Source organism: Erinaceus europaeus, chromosome 17 (genome assembly GCF_950295315.1).
Source record: "Erinaceus europaeus chromosome 17, mEriEur2.1, whole genome shotgun sequence".
In the NCBI taxonomy this organism is placed as follows: Eukaryota; Metazoa; Chordata; class Mammalia; order Eulipotyphla; family Erinaceidae; genus Erinaceus; species Erinaceus europaeus.
Genome location: NC_080178.1, coordinates 33,121,744 through 33,140,397, shown reverse-complemented (window position 1 = coordinate 33,140,397; position 18,654 = coordinate 33,121,744). Strand labels below are relative to the sequence as shown.

At 39.7% G+C, this 18,654-nt stretch overlaps 1 pseudogene; it reads left to right on the top strand.

The window, feature by feature from the left end:
- The first annotated feature begins 490 nt into the window (after positions 1-490).
- LOC132534210 (U11 spliceosomal RNA) lies at positions 491-643 on the top strand (annotated as a pseudogene).
- Positions 644-18,654: the final 18,011 nt, after the last annotated feature.

Here is an 18,654-nt window from a genome sequence, read left to right as displayed (position 1 = left end):
AAAAACAAATAAAACTGCTACAACAATGAATGAAGACAAGAGCCAAGAAGAAACTACAAATCAGCCAGAAGTAACCATAGATAAGAAAAGTATGCAAGCAATAATAAACTTATTAATCACAGAAATGAAAACAACATTGGAGGAAAGGAATGGCAGTATTAGGGAAACAACAATTGAGACCCCCAAGGAAAATACTGATTATCTTGAGGCAATTAGAGAACTGAAAGCTGAAATAGCTGTAATGAAGAAAGAAGCTGAGGCAAGGGAAAGCAGACTAACAGAAGCAGAAAACAGAATTAGTCAGACAGAGGATGAGTTAGAGAAAACTAAGAAAGAGGTGAAAGAGCTTAAAAAGAGATTGAGAGACACTGAAAACAACAACAGAGACATATGGGATGATCTCAAAAGAAGTAACATTCATATAATTGGCCTGCCAGAGGAAGAAAAAGAGGAAGGGGAAGCAAACATTCTAGAGGAAAGAATACAAGAAAAAAAGGGCTTCTGTCGTGAGTGACACACTTAGGGCAGCTCGTTTGCTCTACGTGCGGAATCAACATCAAGAGATTTCGGAAGCATTTAGTTAAAAAGAAAAGGGGGAATTGTCGTATGCTTTACATTGACTTGTTCTAGCCCTCCCCCTCCAAGAGAATTGGATGAGTCCTGTTAATTTCGCGGGCCTGCTTGGCCCCGCCCCAAGGGACCCTGGGAGAGGGTTCCGGAGTCCGAGAGTTCCTGAGTTCCCCAGTGACAGAGTTGGAGAGTTCCTGAGTTCGAGAGTAAGAGAGTGCTTGTGCCGCCGCAAAGAGACAGCAGAGTTCTGTTTGGTGATTAGTTTGTCTTAGTTTATGAATCGTTGTTCCTGAATAAAGAAATACAGCTTCCCTGCCCAGCCGTTGTCTCCGCGTCTCTGTTCACCACCGTGAAGCAAGCCAACCCGGCCGGCAAGAGCATCAGAAATTTTAACAACAAATGGCGCCCACGTGGACCTGACCTGCGCATCTCTCAGATAAGTAAAGACAATTTGGCTACCTATGCTCGATGGCCTTCTCTTCTGCTTGTGAAGAGATCTCCAAAGGCCTCTGCTCTTTCTTCACGAGACTGTTTTGCTGTTTCTGGAACATTTATCTCTGGACCACTCTGTGGTTTCCACTCGCCTGGGCGAACTCAGAACAGCCAGCGGGAAGAGCCAGCGGGCGGGAGGCAAGGCGCAGAGCTGCCGTTTCCACCTGGTTATTAAACAGCCAGCCAGCCGGCTGCGCCCAGACAACCCCACGCACTGCGCCTGCAGCCCCGCAGCCCCGCAGCCCGCAGGAGGCCTACGCCAGCACACAAAAGCCCCAGGAGCCCAATGCCAACATGCTGGAGCCCTATGCCAACACACAAGAGCCCGAGGCCAACATGCAAGAGCCCGAGGCCAGCCCACAGGAGCCGGCTCTCCACCGCGTGGCGCAGGGCACTGGACACGTGATCCCTCCACGCTGCTCGGCCACTGCGAACAGGGCAGCAGACATGGCAGGGCCATGGGGCAGGGCCGCGGCGGTCCATCATGGCCGCCACCCCTGGGCACCTAGGCCCACGCCTTCTACAAAGATGGCCTGCCTGCCCTCTTTCTATGAATTCTGGAACCATCTCGGGCCTCCCGGACCCCCGGGCTCCCTGCCGAAACTGGGCACACGAGATCTCCAGCCGCCGGTCCGGTCTGAAGGCAGACAAGCTGGAGTACGCAGAGATTCGTGCAGAGATCGCAACCTGCAATTCCTAGAAGTGGAGCTACACGGGAAGCCACCTCCGGATGGTGAACCCCCCCCCCCAACAACTAAGACAGTACAGATTTAAATTCGTGTTTAAAATGACATGTCTTCGTAACAAAGGTTTCTCTCCTTGTGTATTAATGACCATGTTTATGTGTATGTTTAAAGTTTGGTAAACAGTAGCTTTAAGGCTAAATTCTTACTAGTCAAAGTTAAATGAAAAAGGTTTTCAATGTAATTCTCATAAAGATAAAATTAACTTACATTTAAAGTCTAAGGTAAAAATTAGTTAACAATCAATATATTTTAACTAAGTTGGTCTAAACAAAAGGTTAAATAGACTTGTTGATATGTAAAACACTACCTTCTCTATTAGAAATGGTAGATCGCACAATGGCTATGCTAATTATTCTCATGCCTGAGGTTTCCTCTCCGGCCCACACCTAGGGTGTGTCTCCATCTTGAATGGGTGTAACAAAAGGTTAAAAGACGTTGTTGATATGTAAAAGTCTCAAATTCCTTCTCTATTAGAAACGTTGGATCCTGCAGTAGATATGCTAATAACAAGTTTTGTTTCATAGTAAGTAAGTTGCAGCCAGCTGCCTGTGGGACTCTAGGCCGTCCCCGCCCCCATGTTAATGCCTGTCGAGGGAAGTAGCCCCCCAGAGGCAGATATGGCCCCCTCAGGCCTTCCCTTGGCAACATGCTGGTTTTTGTTATATATGTTTCTGTTCACCCCACACCCTTGATACTATAGTCATTTAGTTAAAAAGAAAAGGGGGAATTGTCGTATGCTTTACATTGACTTGTTCTAGCCCTCCCCCTCCAAGAGAATTGGATGAGTCCTGTTAATTTCGCGGGCCTGCTTGGCCCCGCCCCAAGGGACCCTGGGAGAGGGTTCCGGAGTCCGAGAGTTCCTGAGTTCCCCAGTGACAGAGTTCCTGGGTTCCTGAGTTCGAGAGTTTCTGGGTTACAGAGTAAGAGAGAGTTCCAGTGTGCCAGAGTTTCAGAGGGTTCCCGAGTACGAGAGTTGGAGAGTTCCTGAGTTCGAGAGTAAGAGAGTGCTTGTGCCGCCGCAAAGAGACAGCAGAGTTCTGTTTGGTGATTAGTTTGTCTTAGTTTATGAATCGTTGTTCCTGAATAAAGAAATACAGCTTCCCTGCCCAGCCGTTGTCTCCGCGTCTCTGTTCACCACCGTGAAGCAAGCCAACCCGGCCGGCAAGAGCATCCGAAATTTTAACAACAAGAAAACTTCCCAGATCTGAATAACAGAAAGGATATCAAGGTTCAAGAGGCCCAGAGAGTACCAAACAGAATCAACCCAGACCTGAAGACACCAAGACACATAGTAGTCACAATGAGAAGAAGTAAGGATAAAGAAAGGATCCTAAAGGCTGCAAGAGAGAAACAAAAAGTCACATACAAGGGAAAACCCATAAGACTATCTGCAGACTTCTCCACTCAAACTCTAAAAGCCAGAAGGGAGTGGCAAGATATCTATCGAGCCCTGAATGAAAAAGGGTTTCAACCAAGGATAATATATACTGCTAGACTTTTATTCAAACTAGATGGAGGGATCAAAACCTTCTTAGATAAACAACAGTTAAAGGAGGCAACCATCACCAAGCCGGCCCTGAAAGAGCTACTAAAAGACCTCTTATAAACAAGAACATCACTATAATACTTGCAATATATCTGAGTAAACAAATTATTTTTAGAACAATGGCACTACAATACATTAAATCCATAATATCACTAAATGTCAATGGCTTAAACTCACCCATCAAAAGGCACAGGGTGGGGGGATGGATCAGAAAACATAACCCAACCATATGCTGCTTGCAAGAATCCCATCTGTCACAACAAGATAAACACAGATGTAAAGAGAAAGGATGGAAAACTATCATACAGTCTAACGGACAACAAAAAAAGGCAGGAACAGCCATTCTCATCTCAAACACAATAGATTTTAAATTAAATAAAGTAATAAAAGATAGACAAGGACATTACATACTGATTAGAGGATCAATCAGCCAAGAAGACTTAACAATTATTAACATCTATGCACCCAACGAGGGACCATCTAAATACATTAAACATCTACTGAAAGAATTTCAAAAATACATCAATAATAATACAATAATAGTGGGAGACTTCAATACCCCACTCTCACACTTAGACAGATCAACAAAGCAGAGAACCAATAAAGATACAAGAGAATTGAATGAAGAGATTGACAGACTAGACCTCTTGGACATTTTCAGACTCCTCCACCCCAAAAAACTGGAATACACCTTCTTTTCAAATCCACATAACACATACTCAAGGATAGACTACATGTTAGGCCACAAAGACAGCATCAATAAATTCAAGAGCATTGAAATCATCCCAAGTATCTTCTCAGACCACAGTGGAGTAAAACTAACATTTAACAACAAACGGAAAATTATTAAAAGACACAGAATTTGGAAACAAACAACATGCTTCTTAAGAACCACTGGGTCAGAGACTCACTCAAACAGGAAATTCAAATGTTCCTGGAAACTAATGAAAATGAAGACACAACCTATCAAAATATTTGGGACACAGCTAAAGCAGTACTGAGAGGGAAACTTATAGTCAAGAAGACAATGGATAGTTACTGTTATCATCACATTATTTGGTAATTGGGTTAACTTTGAAAAGTCCCTTTGTTAGAAAGTGAACTACCTGAGATGAAATTAGAGTGTACTATAAAAGGAAAGGTCTCACCGGATTAATGAAGCTGAATGGTTGTCATTCCACACATGAAGTCTCTGGACACAGTCTGAGGTGAAGCATGTTGAGGTGGCAATCGTTGCGTTGGTTAGGTTGTGATCGGCAGATGCAATATTATTTGGTTTGGATTGGGAGATGCATATGGGAAGGTGGGCCCTATCCAAGGGTTCCAGGACTGGGGGAAGTAGGGGCTCTATAGTGGAGATGTGAGGTTACTGCTGTCTTAGGATTCAAAAAGACAATCGATAGTTAATGTTATCATCAAATTATTTGTTAATTGGGTTAACTTTGAAAAGTCCTTTTGTTATGGTTTGCTGTACAGTATCCAGTATCTTGTATATAGCTGTGCTATTGGATGCTTCTAATCTGCCTGGTCTAGGCTTTTGAGGGATTTCGCATATCAAATACACAGCCTATATATTAAAAAGATTCAGTTTGTGTTTTGAGAAACTTCGAGACATACAATTGATTTTCTAACAAAGTCCCATAACCTAGATATACACCAGTTTCTGTGAGAGCTTATGTTCACACGTATCCATAAACTACTGCAAAATATATACCTGAAAGCAGAAGTACACTAGAGTTTGCAGTGAGTACCTCCCTAACACTTCCTCTCCACTATTCCAAGCCTGGGATCCGTGATTGCTCAACAAATTGTTTGGCTTCATATGTTAACTCTCTTTTCAATCACCAGGTTCCAGATGCCACCAGGATGCTGGCCAGGCTTCCCTGGATTGAAGACCCCACCAATGTGTCCTGGAGCTCAGCTTCCCCAGAGACACACCTTACTACGGAAAGAGAGAGGCAGACTGAGAGTATGGACCGACCAGTCAACGCCCATGCTCAGCGGGGAAGCAATTACAGAAGCCAGACCTTCTACCTTCTGCAACCCTCAATGACCCTGGGTCCATGCTCCCAGAGGGCTAGAGAATGGGAAAGCTATCATGGGAGGGCGTGGGTTATGGAGATTGGGTGGTGGGAATTGTGTGGAGTTGTACCCCTCCTACCTTATGTTTTTGTTCATTAATCCTTTCTTAGATAAAAAATTAAAAGAAAAAAGAAAAGTCCCTTTGTTAGACATACAATCAATTATTCCCCCTCTCATATTAATTAAATAGTGATTTATATGACTACAATTTAATAGATGTGTACATAAACACCATTCCCATCACCAAAAGATTGTGTTCCATCCCACCCACACACCCACACCCCCACACCCTTACCCCCACAGCTCCCTGACCGCCCAGGAAGCCTCATGTCTACCCTCCCCCTCACCACAGGGTTTTCACTTTGGTGCACTATAGCTTTTCTCTCTTTGTTACTCATTGGTCAAAATAAGAGATCCAGATTGGTTATACTATAACAATCTTATATAGCTTCTCTTTTACCACTTGTAAACTCAAGGATACCATTTAAACAAGGTGATTCATTCTACTGGCATGAGAAATAATTTGGAGGGGAAAAAAAAAAAGAAAGCATTCATTGGAAACTTTGTGAATTCCTTAGCTTATGAGGAATTTCTACTAGTTATATATTCCTATAATATCATCTTGGCTAGTTCAAGTTTCCTGGTTGGTACAAATTATGTAATCTGTCTAATTATTCAACAAATATCTAATATGCAATGTTGATAACAAATTAGAAATAAAATTTCTCAATTTTATACACTTATTCTTTTAACTAAAATTTGGTAAGCACCTAATAATTTCAAAACACTCTTCTAATTATTAGAACTGCGTAGGTAAAAAAAAATAATAAACTAAGTTTCTGATCTTGCAAAACATGCTTTATTATAGAAGAAGACGACAGTAAATGCACATGATTTCAGGCAGCATATTTATGAAGAAATTCAGGAGGACTTTTTTTTTAAAGACATATTTATTAACTACTAGAGCATTGCTCAGCTCTGATTTATGTTGGTGCCAGGGATTGAACCTGAGACTTCAGAGCTTAAGATATGAGAGTCTTTTGGATAACTACTGTTTTACCTGCCAGACTCAGATTTATTTTAATCAGAGAATAAAGAAATAACAGAGCACCTCTCAGTTTTTGATTTATGGTGGTATCTGGGACTGAAGTTGACTTTATGGGGCCTCAGTTATACATACACTATCCTATAAACACACTGAGTTATTTCTCTATCCATTAGGCACAGATTTAAACGATAGAAAGTGATACCATAGAGTATCTAAGAGCACAGGCCAAATGGAGATAAGGGAAAACATTCTAGTCAGAGTTACAAATTCCTAGACCCAGAAAAAGAACTTGGTACATTCCAAGAATTCTTGGGTATGGAGTAACCAGCTATTCCAACCTGAGAGAATTCCTGGAATGTTAGAACTCAGTGCTAAAATGGAAAACCTTTTCATTCTATTCTGGCAAAATCTATCATGATTAAGGTAGGCAGAGAATAGGTAGAATATAGGAAAAAGTGCTTAGTGAGGTAGGCAGTGATCAGACTATCAAACTATCAGTCTTTCAAACCTCATACAGATATTGTACTTTTAGGTGTATTAGAAGCTGTAATAGATATGATCAGAAATTTGTGATCTTAGTTATTTGTTGTGTTAAACTTAGTTAAGTGCCCCCTCTGTTGAACAGACATACTATTTTCTCAAGTCAAAGAAACAGAGTAGGTTGAGCAGCTTTTCCATTAATCCAATCAATTCAGAAAGCCAGTGTCAGAAAATCTGGGCAGAAGATTCACCTGGCCTCAACAGTAATACTAAGGACATATTTAGAAATATTTTCTGTAAGTGCCTTAGGGCTTCTTTATTTGTTAACACTGGAGCAAAGAGCTTTCTCATAGACAGACATGTAAAAAATAAACGAAGCTGCATTTCTTGCCATGGTTAAGAGATTCCAGACAATGATGATGACCCATTAGTGACCTCCCAGACATTCTGAGCTGAAGCCACTAATGTGAGCACTGGTATGATTTGAGCTCAAGAGCTCTTTACTCAGCAGACATATGACAGATTTCTATGTTTTTATGACCTTTTTAATAGTGATTTTTCTTGGTAAGTCTCAAAGAAATTTCTCTAAGCTTTGAAAATGTTCTTATTTTTTTACCCAAATGGAGGCATATACCTCTTCATGGCTAGAGATGACTACTTATAAATGAACTGCTGTATTCTGTCCAAACTCTAATGGTGGAATATCTGCCCCATGCTCTCTCTTTGGTGCTCTGTTTCTTCCCACTGTGCTTCATTTTGTTTGAAGCATAAATACTGAGGATGAATGACAATTTTAAAATGGCTGAAAAAAAACACAGGAGAAAGAGATAAGAAAATTATGAGCCAAGTTGTCTGTTCTTGCTCATATAATTATATGAAATACAGAGTGAGTAAAGGGTGTCATTTGATATAAAGATCTATATTTACCTAACTCCAAAAGCCAGGCTCTTTCCACTCCATCATAATTTTTGTGAGTAATGAAAAGCAACTTTGCTGATATCTAGTCACTCAAACTAGACATACTATATAAACTTAGAATAAAATATATATCACCTCTAATTCAAGGTCAGGAATATACGGCGAATGAGTAATGACATATTTAGAACTGAATGATAAAAAAGATAGCAAACAACCATAAAAATAACCATAAGAGGTAGACACAAGGAGTGTCTATTTGTGGCCAGGCAGTAGCCCAGTGAGTTAAGTGCACAAGGCATGAAGCCCAATGACTGTTTAAGGATCCTGGTTTGAGCCTCTGGTTGCTCACCTGCAACAGGGTCGCTTCACAGGTGGTGAAGCAGGTCTGCAGTCGTCTTTCTCTCCCCCTCTCTGTCTTCTCCTCTTTTCTCCATTTCTCTCTGTCCTATCCAACAACAATGACAGCAATAACAATAATAATAATAACAACAACAATGATAAACAACAAGGGCAACAAGAGGAAAAAAATAGCCTCCGGGAGCAATAGATTCATAGTGCAGGCACCAAGCCCCAGGGATAACCCTGGAGGCAAAAAAAAAAAAATGTATCTATTGAGGAGTAAAAGTATGCATTGGAAAACTACAAAAGATAAGATTAGAGGGGCTGGATGGTGGCACACCTTGTTGAGGGCACATGTTACAGTGCACAAGGACCTAGGTTCGAGCCCCTGGCTCCCACCAGCAGGAGGGAAGCTTCACAAGTGGTAAAGCAGGGCTGCAGGTGTCTCTCTCTCTCCTTCCCTCTATATCACCCCATCCCTCTTGATTTCTGGATCTATCTATCCAAATAAATAAATAAAGATATATTTTTAAAAAGATAAGATTAGAATCTTCAGTGGAGTAACTTAAATTTAGGACCATATAAAACAGCGGAAAAAGGACTGAACTAAGAATCAAGAGCACAAGAATTTTTCATGCTGTTTTTCAGTGACTTCATCTTTGTTCTCTATAAGCATTTCCTTTTTAAAGGAGAAGTTAGTGAACAATATCTAAGACCCTTTTCTGTTCAATGTTCTTTCAAGTCTACTTCTCAAAGTGTTTTGAGTATGGTTTACTAGCTGTTCTATTAATGTAAAATTGAAACTAAAGCCACTGGATATGACACTATCTTTTTAATTAAGTAAGATTAATAATAAGCCTATTATTAGAAGTATGAGAAGTATGTAAATATTTTAAACTGATCTGGCACAGGGGAATCTGCTGCTATAAATTATAGATGTCATCCACTCTGTAGGCTAACCTGAATTACTTATATTTCCATTAAAGGTAGGTTTTGTTATCACTATCCTCTGGGCAGGAATTATTATAGCCATTTTCCAGGAATTTATTCACCAAGTCTTTGGTGCTGAGGTTCTTATTTCATATCTGTTCATAATATTTTTCTCATACAATGCCTTCCTAGTTCAGACACAGTGGGAAAGGTAGTACTTAGGACTGGATATGAGCATAGGCATACATTGACTGTCCTATAAATGTTAGCAATCTGTTAAACACTAAAGATTATATAAATCTTAGCAGCTTTACTGATGCTTCATACACAAGCAGCTGTTGTTTCTTGGTTGCATGGTTAAATATGCTGCAAAATTTCTCCCAAGAAAATCTCACCAAAGTTGATTCCAGCAAATCTTTCACAACATCTCTGCTAGCAACTTCAGTTTCTAAGCAATTCAAGGGAAAAACCCTAGACAATAGCAACTCTTTCAAAGGGGACTTATCTTTTTCCTTTTAAGAGGAGATATTTTTGACAACAGAACAAGTATACACTAGTCTTGGCTCTGTTGATAACCAGCAGTCATTCACCATATCCAAAATGAAGTTTTGGCCATTTCAAAGAGAAATACTACATCGCTTTCTCAAAGAAATATAATGTGAATGAAAATATATTTTAGAATATATTTCTTTTTCTATACATTTACATGTTTGCATATAGTACATGTATATATGCATATATACATGTGTGTTTTCTTCTTATGCAAAAATTATATGATACATATTTAGAGAAAGGAAAGTATTTCTAGTCAAGCCTAAAATACAAAAATAAACATTTTCCAAATTAAATTAAGCTTCTATGAAAGATTCACTGGAGAAAACCAAATAAAAAGACTACCTAAAAGGGTGACTTTCAAGCTGTTGTTCACTTAATTTTGGGTCTGCCTAAGCTTTATGCAAGAGTTTAGGGAACGTACCTGATGCCTCATATTTAATCTACCTTCATATGTCAATTGAGATGTCACATCCTCAAATAATTACTTAAGAGGTGGTAGTAGGGGAGTCGGGCTGTAGCGCAGCGGTTTAAGCGCAGGTGGCACAAAGCGCAAGGACCTGCGTAAGGATCCCGGTTCGAGCCCCCGGCTCCCCACCTGCAGGGGAGTCGCTTCACAGGTGGTGAAGCAGGTCTGCAGGTGTCTATCTTTCTCTCATCCTCTCTGTCTTGCCCTCCTCTCTCCATTTCTCTCTGTCCTATCCAACAACGATGACAACAACAATAAAATCAATAAGGGCAACAAAAGGGAATAAATAAATATTTTAAAAAAAGAGGTGGTAGTAGACCCAGTTGAGCTCACAGATATCATGCACAAGTACCAAGTTCCAACCTGCAAGTATCTCTTATAAAAGGAAAAAATGAAGAAAAAAGGGAAAACATGACTACCACGAGTGATGGATTCATCCTGTAGGTACTGAGTTCTACCAATAACCCCCTGAAGGCAAGTGAAAAGGAAACAAACAAAAACAACTACCAAACTGAGTAACACCTCTTATTCATATTTTGGTGATTTCCATTAACTGCTGGGCTAACCTTGCTGGCTGGAGACAGACTACTAGGGACTCATGGCTGAGCTGGGAAGGTAGTTCAATCTTTATTGATGAGCGAGAATGCAGTGCAATCTATCTAATCTCTATTCATTAGAAAATCCTGTCCTTTATATCTCCTGAGGAGGAAGTGTCAGGAAGAGGAAGTACATAGGATAAGGGGTGGGGTGAAGGAAAAAGCGCACAAACCAGTGGGGATTAAATGGTGTAAAACAGGATGTGACTAGGAGAGGGGGCAGAGTGGATAAAGAGCATGAACCAGAGGGGATTAAACCAGTGCGGGTCGCAAACAAAACAATGATTATGTAAATAGACCATAGCCTTACGCAATGCAAGAAAACCTAACGTGATGATCAAAACAGAAGGGGTCTTAAAAGCAGACCAACAATTAACAATAATCATCACAATTTTTCATGAAACTAGTTTTAAGAAATGACCCATTCTCAGATGAGACAAAGATAGTGATCAACTTGCATGTTCTCTAATGTCAGATGGGAATACAATGACCTCAGACATACTGATGGATCCCCACACTAAATAAAGGGATCAAAATATACCTGTCACAATTTCTGAAGCACTGAGAACACACTTGTAATCTGAAAGCCAAAACCCTGCTGTGGTTGAATGCTATAAACTCTTAAAAGTTCTAATGTTGACACAGCACATTCAGTAAAGGCAGTTAGATTGTTATCAGACCGCCTGGAGTTAGTTTTTTCCTTCTTCTTCTTCTAGCGTTTGCCATTTTTTTCCTACCATATGCTAACCCTAAATTACATTAGTTCATGTCTTTGCACCTCAATTTTATGTTAGAAAATTAGGATAATGAAAGTATGACATTTGCTGTCATAAAAAAATCAGGTAATGTATAAGTAGCACATGGCATGATACCTAGCATACAATTATGCAATAAATGATGCAAATCATTAAAAAGAGAGAAATGACCCATTCCATCTTGTTCACGAAGCCCAAACTGCACAGTGCATGATACAGAATTTTTTAAGTTTTAAGCTATATTTTTCAACTAAACTTTTATTTGTAAAATGTGTGATCTTAGAAATGGTTATTGTCACTTTATAATGATGAACTTCTAGTGAATGCACCTTATTTTCTCTCTTGCCATTGGCCTGGTGTGTTTTTACCCGATACACTCCTTAGTGGCTGTTACTTCTCATTCCAACATCTGATATTACAGCGTCTTTTGGGCCATTTTTCCTTCACCAGTGACAAATCTAAATCATACTATTTCATACTACTGCTTATTTTATACCCCCCCAGTACTTAAATATTTCCCAATTTGATTAATATAGTTTTTTCCATTAGACAGTAAGCACCCAATACAGAAAGACCTTGAATGGTCTTAATAATTAGTGCAGCCCCAAGGTCTAACAGAGTGTCTGGCAGACCAAAGGAATACAGTAGCACTTTGCTGAGTTAATTAATAAGAAATGATTTTTTTTGTAAATGAATTTCAAATTTTAGAAGATAAGAAAATGGCAACAAAATTATAATATTATTCAGAAAAGGGTGTATATTACTTACCAACAAGAAAGGGCTGTGTATATATATGAAATGTAAAAGTTGATTAAAAATAGACTTTAAAATTGATGGGGAGGTTGGAGCTGGGTGGTGGCCAAGCAGGTTAAGCACACATGGCTCCAAACTCAAAGACCAGCGTAAGGATCTGGGTTCAAGCGCCTAGCTCCCCTGCTGCAGGGGGGTCACTTCACAAGCCATAAAGCAGGTCTGCAGGCATTTGTCTCTCCCCCTTTCCATCTTGCCCTCCTCTCTCGATTTCTCTCTGTCCTATCCAATAACAACGACAGTAGTTACAACAACAATGATAAAATAAGAGCAACAAAAGGGGAAAAAAATACCCTCCAAGAGCAGTGGATTCTTAGTGCAGGCACTGAGTCCCAGTGATAACCCAAAAGGCAAGAAAGAAAAAAAAATGGGTGCTGTGATGTAGCTCACCCTGAGACCTGGTCTCTAAGCCCTGACACCCCATGAGAGCATGATGTACAGCACCAGGACAAAAGCTTCATATATAATGTAGCAGTGATTGAGTATTTTGCCCACCTTTATGTCTTTCTATATATCTGAAATTAGAAGTGACAAATTTGACCCCAGAGCAGTTGAATCATACATGCACAAGGTTACAGGAAAAAATAAGTGTAACTGATTCGTTAAGAATATATTTATAGAGGGCCAGGCAATGGAGTACCAGGTTAAGTACATTCGTTACCATGTACAAGCACCAAAATTTGAGACCCTACTCCCCACCTGCAGTGGGTGAAGCTTCATGAGCAGTAAAGTAGGTCTGCAGGTGTCTTTCTCTCTTCCTCTCTAGCCATCTTTATCTACTCTCAATTTCTCTCTGTCCTATCAAAGAAACTAGAAATAAAAATAATGAACAGATGGCTGCTGAGAGCAGTAGATTTGAAGTGCTGGTACTGAGCCACAGAGATAAAGCTGAGAGAGAGAGAGAGAGGAGGGAGGGAGAGAGAGAGAGAGAGAGAGAAGAAATAATACATATATGGTGTTATACCTGGTTGAGTGCATATATTACAATACACAAGGACCCAGGTTCAAGACCCTGATTCCACTTGCTGGGGAAAAACTTCATGACTGATGAAGCAAGCCTTTAGGTATCTTTCTTTCTTTCTCTCCCTCTCAGCTTTCAATTTCTTTCTGTATCTACCCAATAAATAATGAATACATAAAATTTTTAAATAATACATTTATATATTCACACACATACATGTTACTGTTTAACCTAGTTTTCTGTTCACTCAGAGACTCTCTGCTTAAAAAATGTTCTTTATTAATAAACAAGCAAGAATATTTCATGAAAAATATCAGAGCTGAATCCTTGCCAGAAGTATCCTCTACAATATAATAATAAATTTATAAGGCACTTCCTTGAATTTAGTTTTCGTAGGGTGATAATGAAGAGTTAGGTGATAGTTCTTGGCATGTTTATTACTCCACAATTCATTATTCATGCATTTCTTGAATAATTACTAAACACTGGGACTAGGTCATGTATTAGCTTGGTGTGCATAAATGTACATAAAGGGTTAACGCCAGGCCTGGGTTGATAAGAATTGAGAACTCTGTGAATGTCAGCTCACAGCTCTGTTTCCTTGGAAACTACAAACTTAAGATAAATGTGGAATATTGAATTTGCCTCCTCTTCTGTGTGGAACTACACCTGCAAGAGGGCACCTGGGAGAAAGACAGTGTGTGCAGATCAAGGGTCTGTGTAAACAGAACTTCATAGACTGCTGGGAAATTAAGGAGACGTTTTTCTGGGTCAAAATGACCTAAACACTTACTGGCTCCCAACAGGCAATCAGATTTCCCCTCTATGGTCATAGACACACACTAATTTCTGAATGTGTGTAGGGTGGGTCTCCCCTTTAGATGAAGATGGCATAAATGCTGAATTCACAGTCCTGTAATAATAACCTCATATCCCTTTGTGTCTCTTTGTGACTTATTGCCTTCCCACACCTGTAACAATGTTTTGGCAGTACAGCAACAACATCCAGATCTGTTCCTGCATAGCACTACACTTCACCTGAGGGAAATCCCTGACTAGAACATCCTCCCTGTGAGGTCACACTATACTGACCTTTCTCTTTTGCTGTCGATAGCAGCCTCCAGTGCTTTGGGTAAGCTCATGCTCACTATGAGAGTATGAGATACATCATCATTCACATCTCAGGCTCAATACTTCCTGGATACTCCCTGTCTTGACAATGTGTGTGTGTGTGTGTGTGTGTGTGTGTGTGTGTGTGTGTGTGTCTTATACATGGGAAATTTTAACACTCTGGGCCTTTTTTTTTTTTTTTTTTGAGAAAGTAGGCAGGGAGACAGCACAGCACTAATTTTCTCCATTGTCACAGAACCGTCCTTGTGATGTAAGGGCTCCATCCTGGGACTCACATATGGCAAGGCAGGCACCCTGTCCAGTGAGATACTGAACCAAAATGATTTGCAAAATTTTTATTCTTCTTCAGAAAAGGAAAAAAAAAATGAGTTTACACTGGAGAAAAAATAATAGAGCAAAAATGTAAATGTTCAAACCTAAATAGAATGCATAGGTTGAACTAACATTGATAATAAGAGGCTATATGTTCATGATGAAATTACCAAACATATGCCTTTAATTTCTTAATATAGAGAGAGTAAATACATATTTGTTATATATTTTCTATGTGAGCATAAAAAGTTATTATTAATATATATATATTCTTGGTAGGAAGCTCTGCACATAGTAAGCCTTTAATAAGTACCAGATTATAATGGTATGCTATTATCACTAAAATATTATAGTTATTATATATTATTCTATTTAATCTAGAATCAATAAATTAATAGGTGATTAGCTGGAAAACATATCTGGTAAGAGAATAACTGCAAATTATAAATAGGTGTTCAATAAAAGAAAACAAACAAAAAAAGACTATGATACAACTAATCCAGACTGGCAACTTTTTATCTTATAGAGTGGAAAAATAAATTATCGCCTGTTGTGACACAGCACAAGGGTTCACAATAGGAATTTGAACGCAATTAGCATATGGATGATGTTAACCTGACTACAGAACATACTCACAAGGAATTGTGGGTACAAGAGACTATATAAGCAAGGACTTGGAGCAACTCAATCTCTTTGGAACATCTCCTTCAGGGCACTCTCCTAGTGTAGCTCCTGATTGGATCTTCCTCCTGATCTCTTCACATTTGGTGTCTTGGGTAGCTAGCTGAAGGACTTTTGGTATCTGTCATTTCTCTTAGCTAGATTTTTCCTAACGTTCATGATTATTCTTAAGAATAAGCCTCTCATTTGTTTAACCCTAGACCAAGCTGTGTGTTGATTTTCAGTAATAGTCAAACTAGATAACATAATTTAAAAGAAGCCAGTTAATTGAAGAACGACATGAAGACCAGAACACTTACAAAGTTGCCATGGTGGTAGAGCCAGGAGGTGGCACACTTACTAGAGTATATGCTAGCATACCCAAGAACTTAGGTTCAAACCACTGATCTTTGGCTTCAGTAGGGAAGATTCACAGCAGTAGAGCAGGCTGAGGATGTCTCTCTTTCTCCCTCTTTTTCATCCTATCTCTCTCTGTTTCTTTAAGAGTCATTAAAAGAAAAGAAGAAGAAGCAAAGTCACCATAATGATCCAGAATAGATCACGTGAAATGATTCAATTTATTAATATGGCATATTTCTTCCTCCTGTTCCACCATTAATTTAGGCAGGTCAGTGCATCTCTTCTTTCTTCTGAGGGCCTCAGTTTTCTATAAAATAAGTTAGATGAGATGCTTCTATATATTTCTAAGTTTCTATTTTCCATGCTAAGGGAAACAAAGTGAGGATTCTCATTACCTCAGTACCACTGGCAAATCATTATATATATATATATATATATATATATATATATATATATATATATATGTATCGTCACCAGTGTAATCAATGGCACTCTGAACCTACATGATTCCACCTCTCCCAGTGAACTTGTCCTTACTATTTTTTTTATTAATTTTTTGAGAGAAATGTAGAGAGAGACACACACAGAGAAACACCAGAGCACTGCTCAGCTCTGGCTTATGGTGGTGCAGGGGATTGAACCTGGGACTTAGGAGCCTCAGGCATGAGAGTCTGTTTGCATAACCATTATGCTGTCTCCCCTGCCCCTTACTATTTTTTCTTATCTCTCCTTTTTAGACAGAAGTTGAGAGGCAGAGATAGAAGAGAGGTACTACAACATTGTTCCACCACTTGTGAAGCTTCTTCCATGAAGGTATTCTCATATAGTGGCCAAGGATTCCAGCCTGGATCCTTGTAAATGGCAAAGTGTGTGCTAAGCTGGATGAACCCTCTACTAGTCTTTATATACACTTCTATTAGCCCCGCCAAAAAAAGAAAGAAAGAAAGGAAGGAAGGAAGGAAGGAAGGAAGAAAGAAAGAAAGAAAGAAAGAAAGAAAGAAAGAAAGAAAGGAAAGGAAGATGGAGTAGGACAACAAAGTAAAAAACCTGGGGTGAGGGGTGAGGGTAGATATTCAGCTTCCTGGGGCTGCAGGGGGTAGGGGGTGGGATGGGACACAGTCTTTTGGTGGTATAAATGATGTTTATGTACACTCCTATTAATTTGTAGTCATATAAATCACTACTTAATTAATATGAGAGGGGGAAATTGTATGTCTCAAACTTTTTTTAAGAATATTTATTTATCCCCTTTTGTTGCCCTTGTTGTTTTTGATGTCAGTGTTCTTGGATAGGACAGAGAAAAATTGAGAGAGGAGGGGAAGAGAAAGATAGACACCTGCAGACCTGCTTCACTGCCAGTCCTTGTGCTTTGAGCCAGGTGCACTTAACCAGCTGTGCTACCACCTGATTCCTGTCTCAAACTTTTTAAAACACAGACTGAGTTTTTAATACATAGACTGAGTCATTGATATGTTGACTCTATCAAAATCATAGACCATGGAGAACAGAAGCAACTGGTGGCACAGCTATATACAAATAATGTCAAAGGACATAAATTTTGGTGATGTTTGGTATTATATAGCAAATCCTAACAAAGGGATTTTTCCAGTTAACCCAATTACCAAACACTGTGATGACAACAATAACTATTATTGTCTTCTTGAACCCTAAGACAATAGGAACCTCATATTTCCACTATAGTCTATATTTCCCCAGTCCTGGAACCTTAGGGTGGGGCTCACTTTCCTGCACGTTTCTCTCAATTCATGCCAAATTGCATCCGCCTATCCCAACCTAATCAACGCAAGGAGAAATACCTCAACATGCTTCACTTCAGACTGTGTCCATAGAGTTCAGGTGTGGAATGACAACCCTTCAGCTTCATTACTTGGGTGAGACCTTTTCTTTCATTGTATTCCATTCTAGGCGGTTCAATTCCTGACAAAGTCCCAAAACCTAGATATAGACCAGGTCCTGTGAGATAGAGCATATCTTCACAAGTATCCATAAATTAGGGCAAAATATATACCTGAAAACAAAAGTGCACAATAGTCTGCAGTGAGTCAATATAAAGTTTTTTTTCCTTTTTTAAAAATATTTATTTTATTTATTTATTCCCTTTTGTTGCCCTTGTTGTTTTATTGTTATAGTTATTATTATTGTTGTTGTCATTGTTGGATAGGACAGAGAGAAATGGAGAGAGGAGGGGAAGACAGAGAGGAGGAGAGAAAGATAGAGACCTGCAGACCTGCTTCACCACCTGTGAAGCGACTCCCCTGCAGGTGGGGAGCCAGGGTTCGAACCGGGATCCTTATGCCGGTCTTTGTGCTTTGCGCCACCTGCGCTTAACCTGCTGCGCTACAGCCCGACTCCCCAATATAAAGTTTTTAATGAAATAGTATCTAATTAGACTTAGATACCCTCCTCACCTACTTCCTACTACAGTTCTCTCACTCACTCCAAAGCTAACCTTACCAAAGCAAGGATTGGAAAAGTTGAATAAGGACAAGAGACTGGCATACTTTAATAATGACTCTTTCGTCACTACCAGGCCATCCCATCAGCTGGGGCCCTATTCAGGGAGTCCTGAGATTCCCAAACAGACATGATGGGCCTAGACCTCAAATAAATCCCTCTCTCCATTGTTACAGATCATCTCTATCAGGAACAACAAAAAAGATTCCTTTGTGGGTCCCCCATTGGACCTTGCCCTCAAATTGGATCAACAACAGTAGAGAATGTTCCATCCTCTGAAGGGAGAATGGACAGCATACTCTATGCTACACCTGAGGAAGATGGGTCGATATTTGGGCAGCTTGGAATGTTCCTACTCATGACCATAGAATGTGAGCTCAGGTCAACAGTGATGCAGAGGTCACACAGGATCCTAAGCTGAA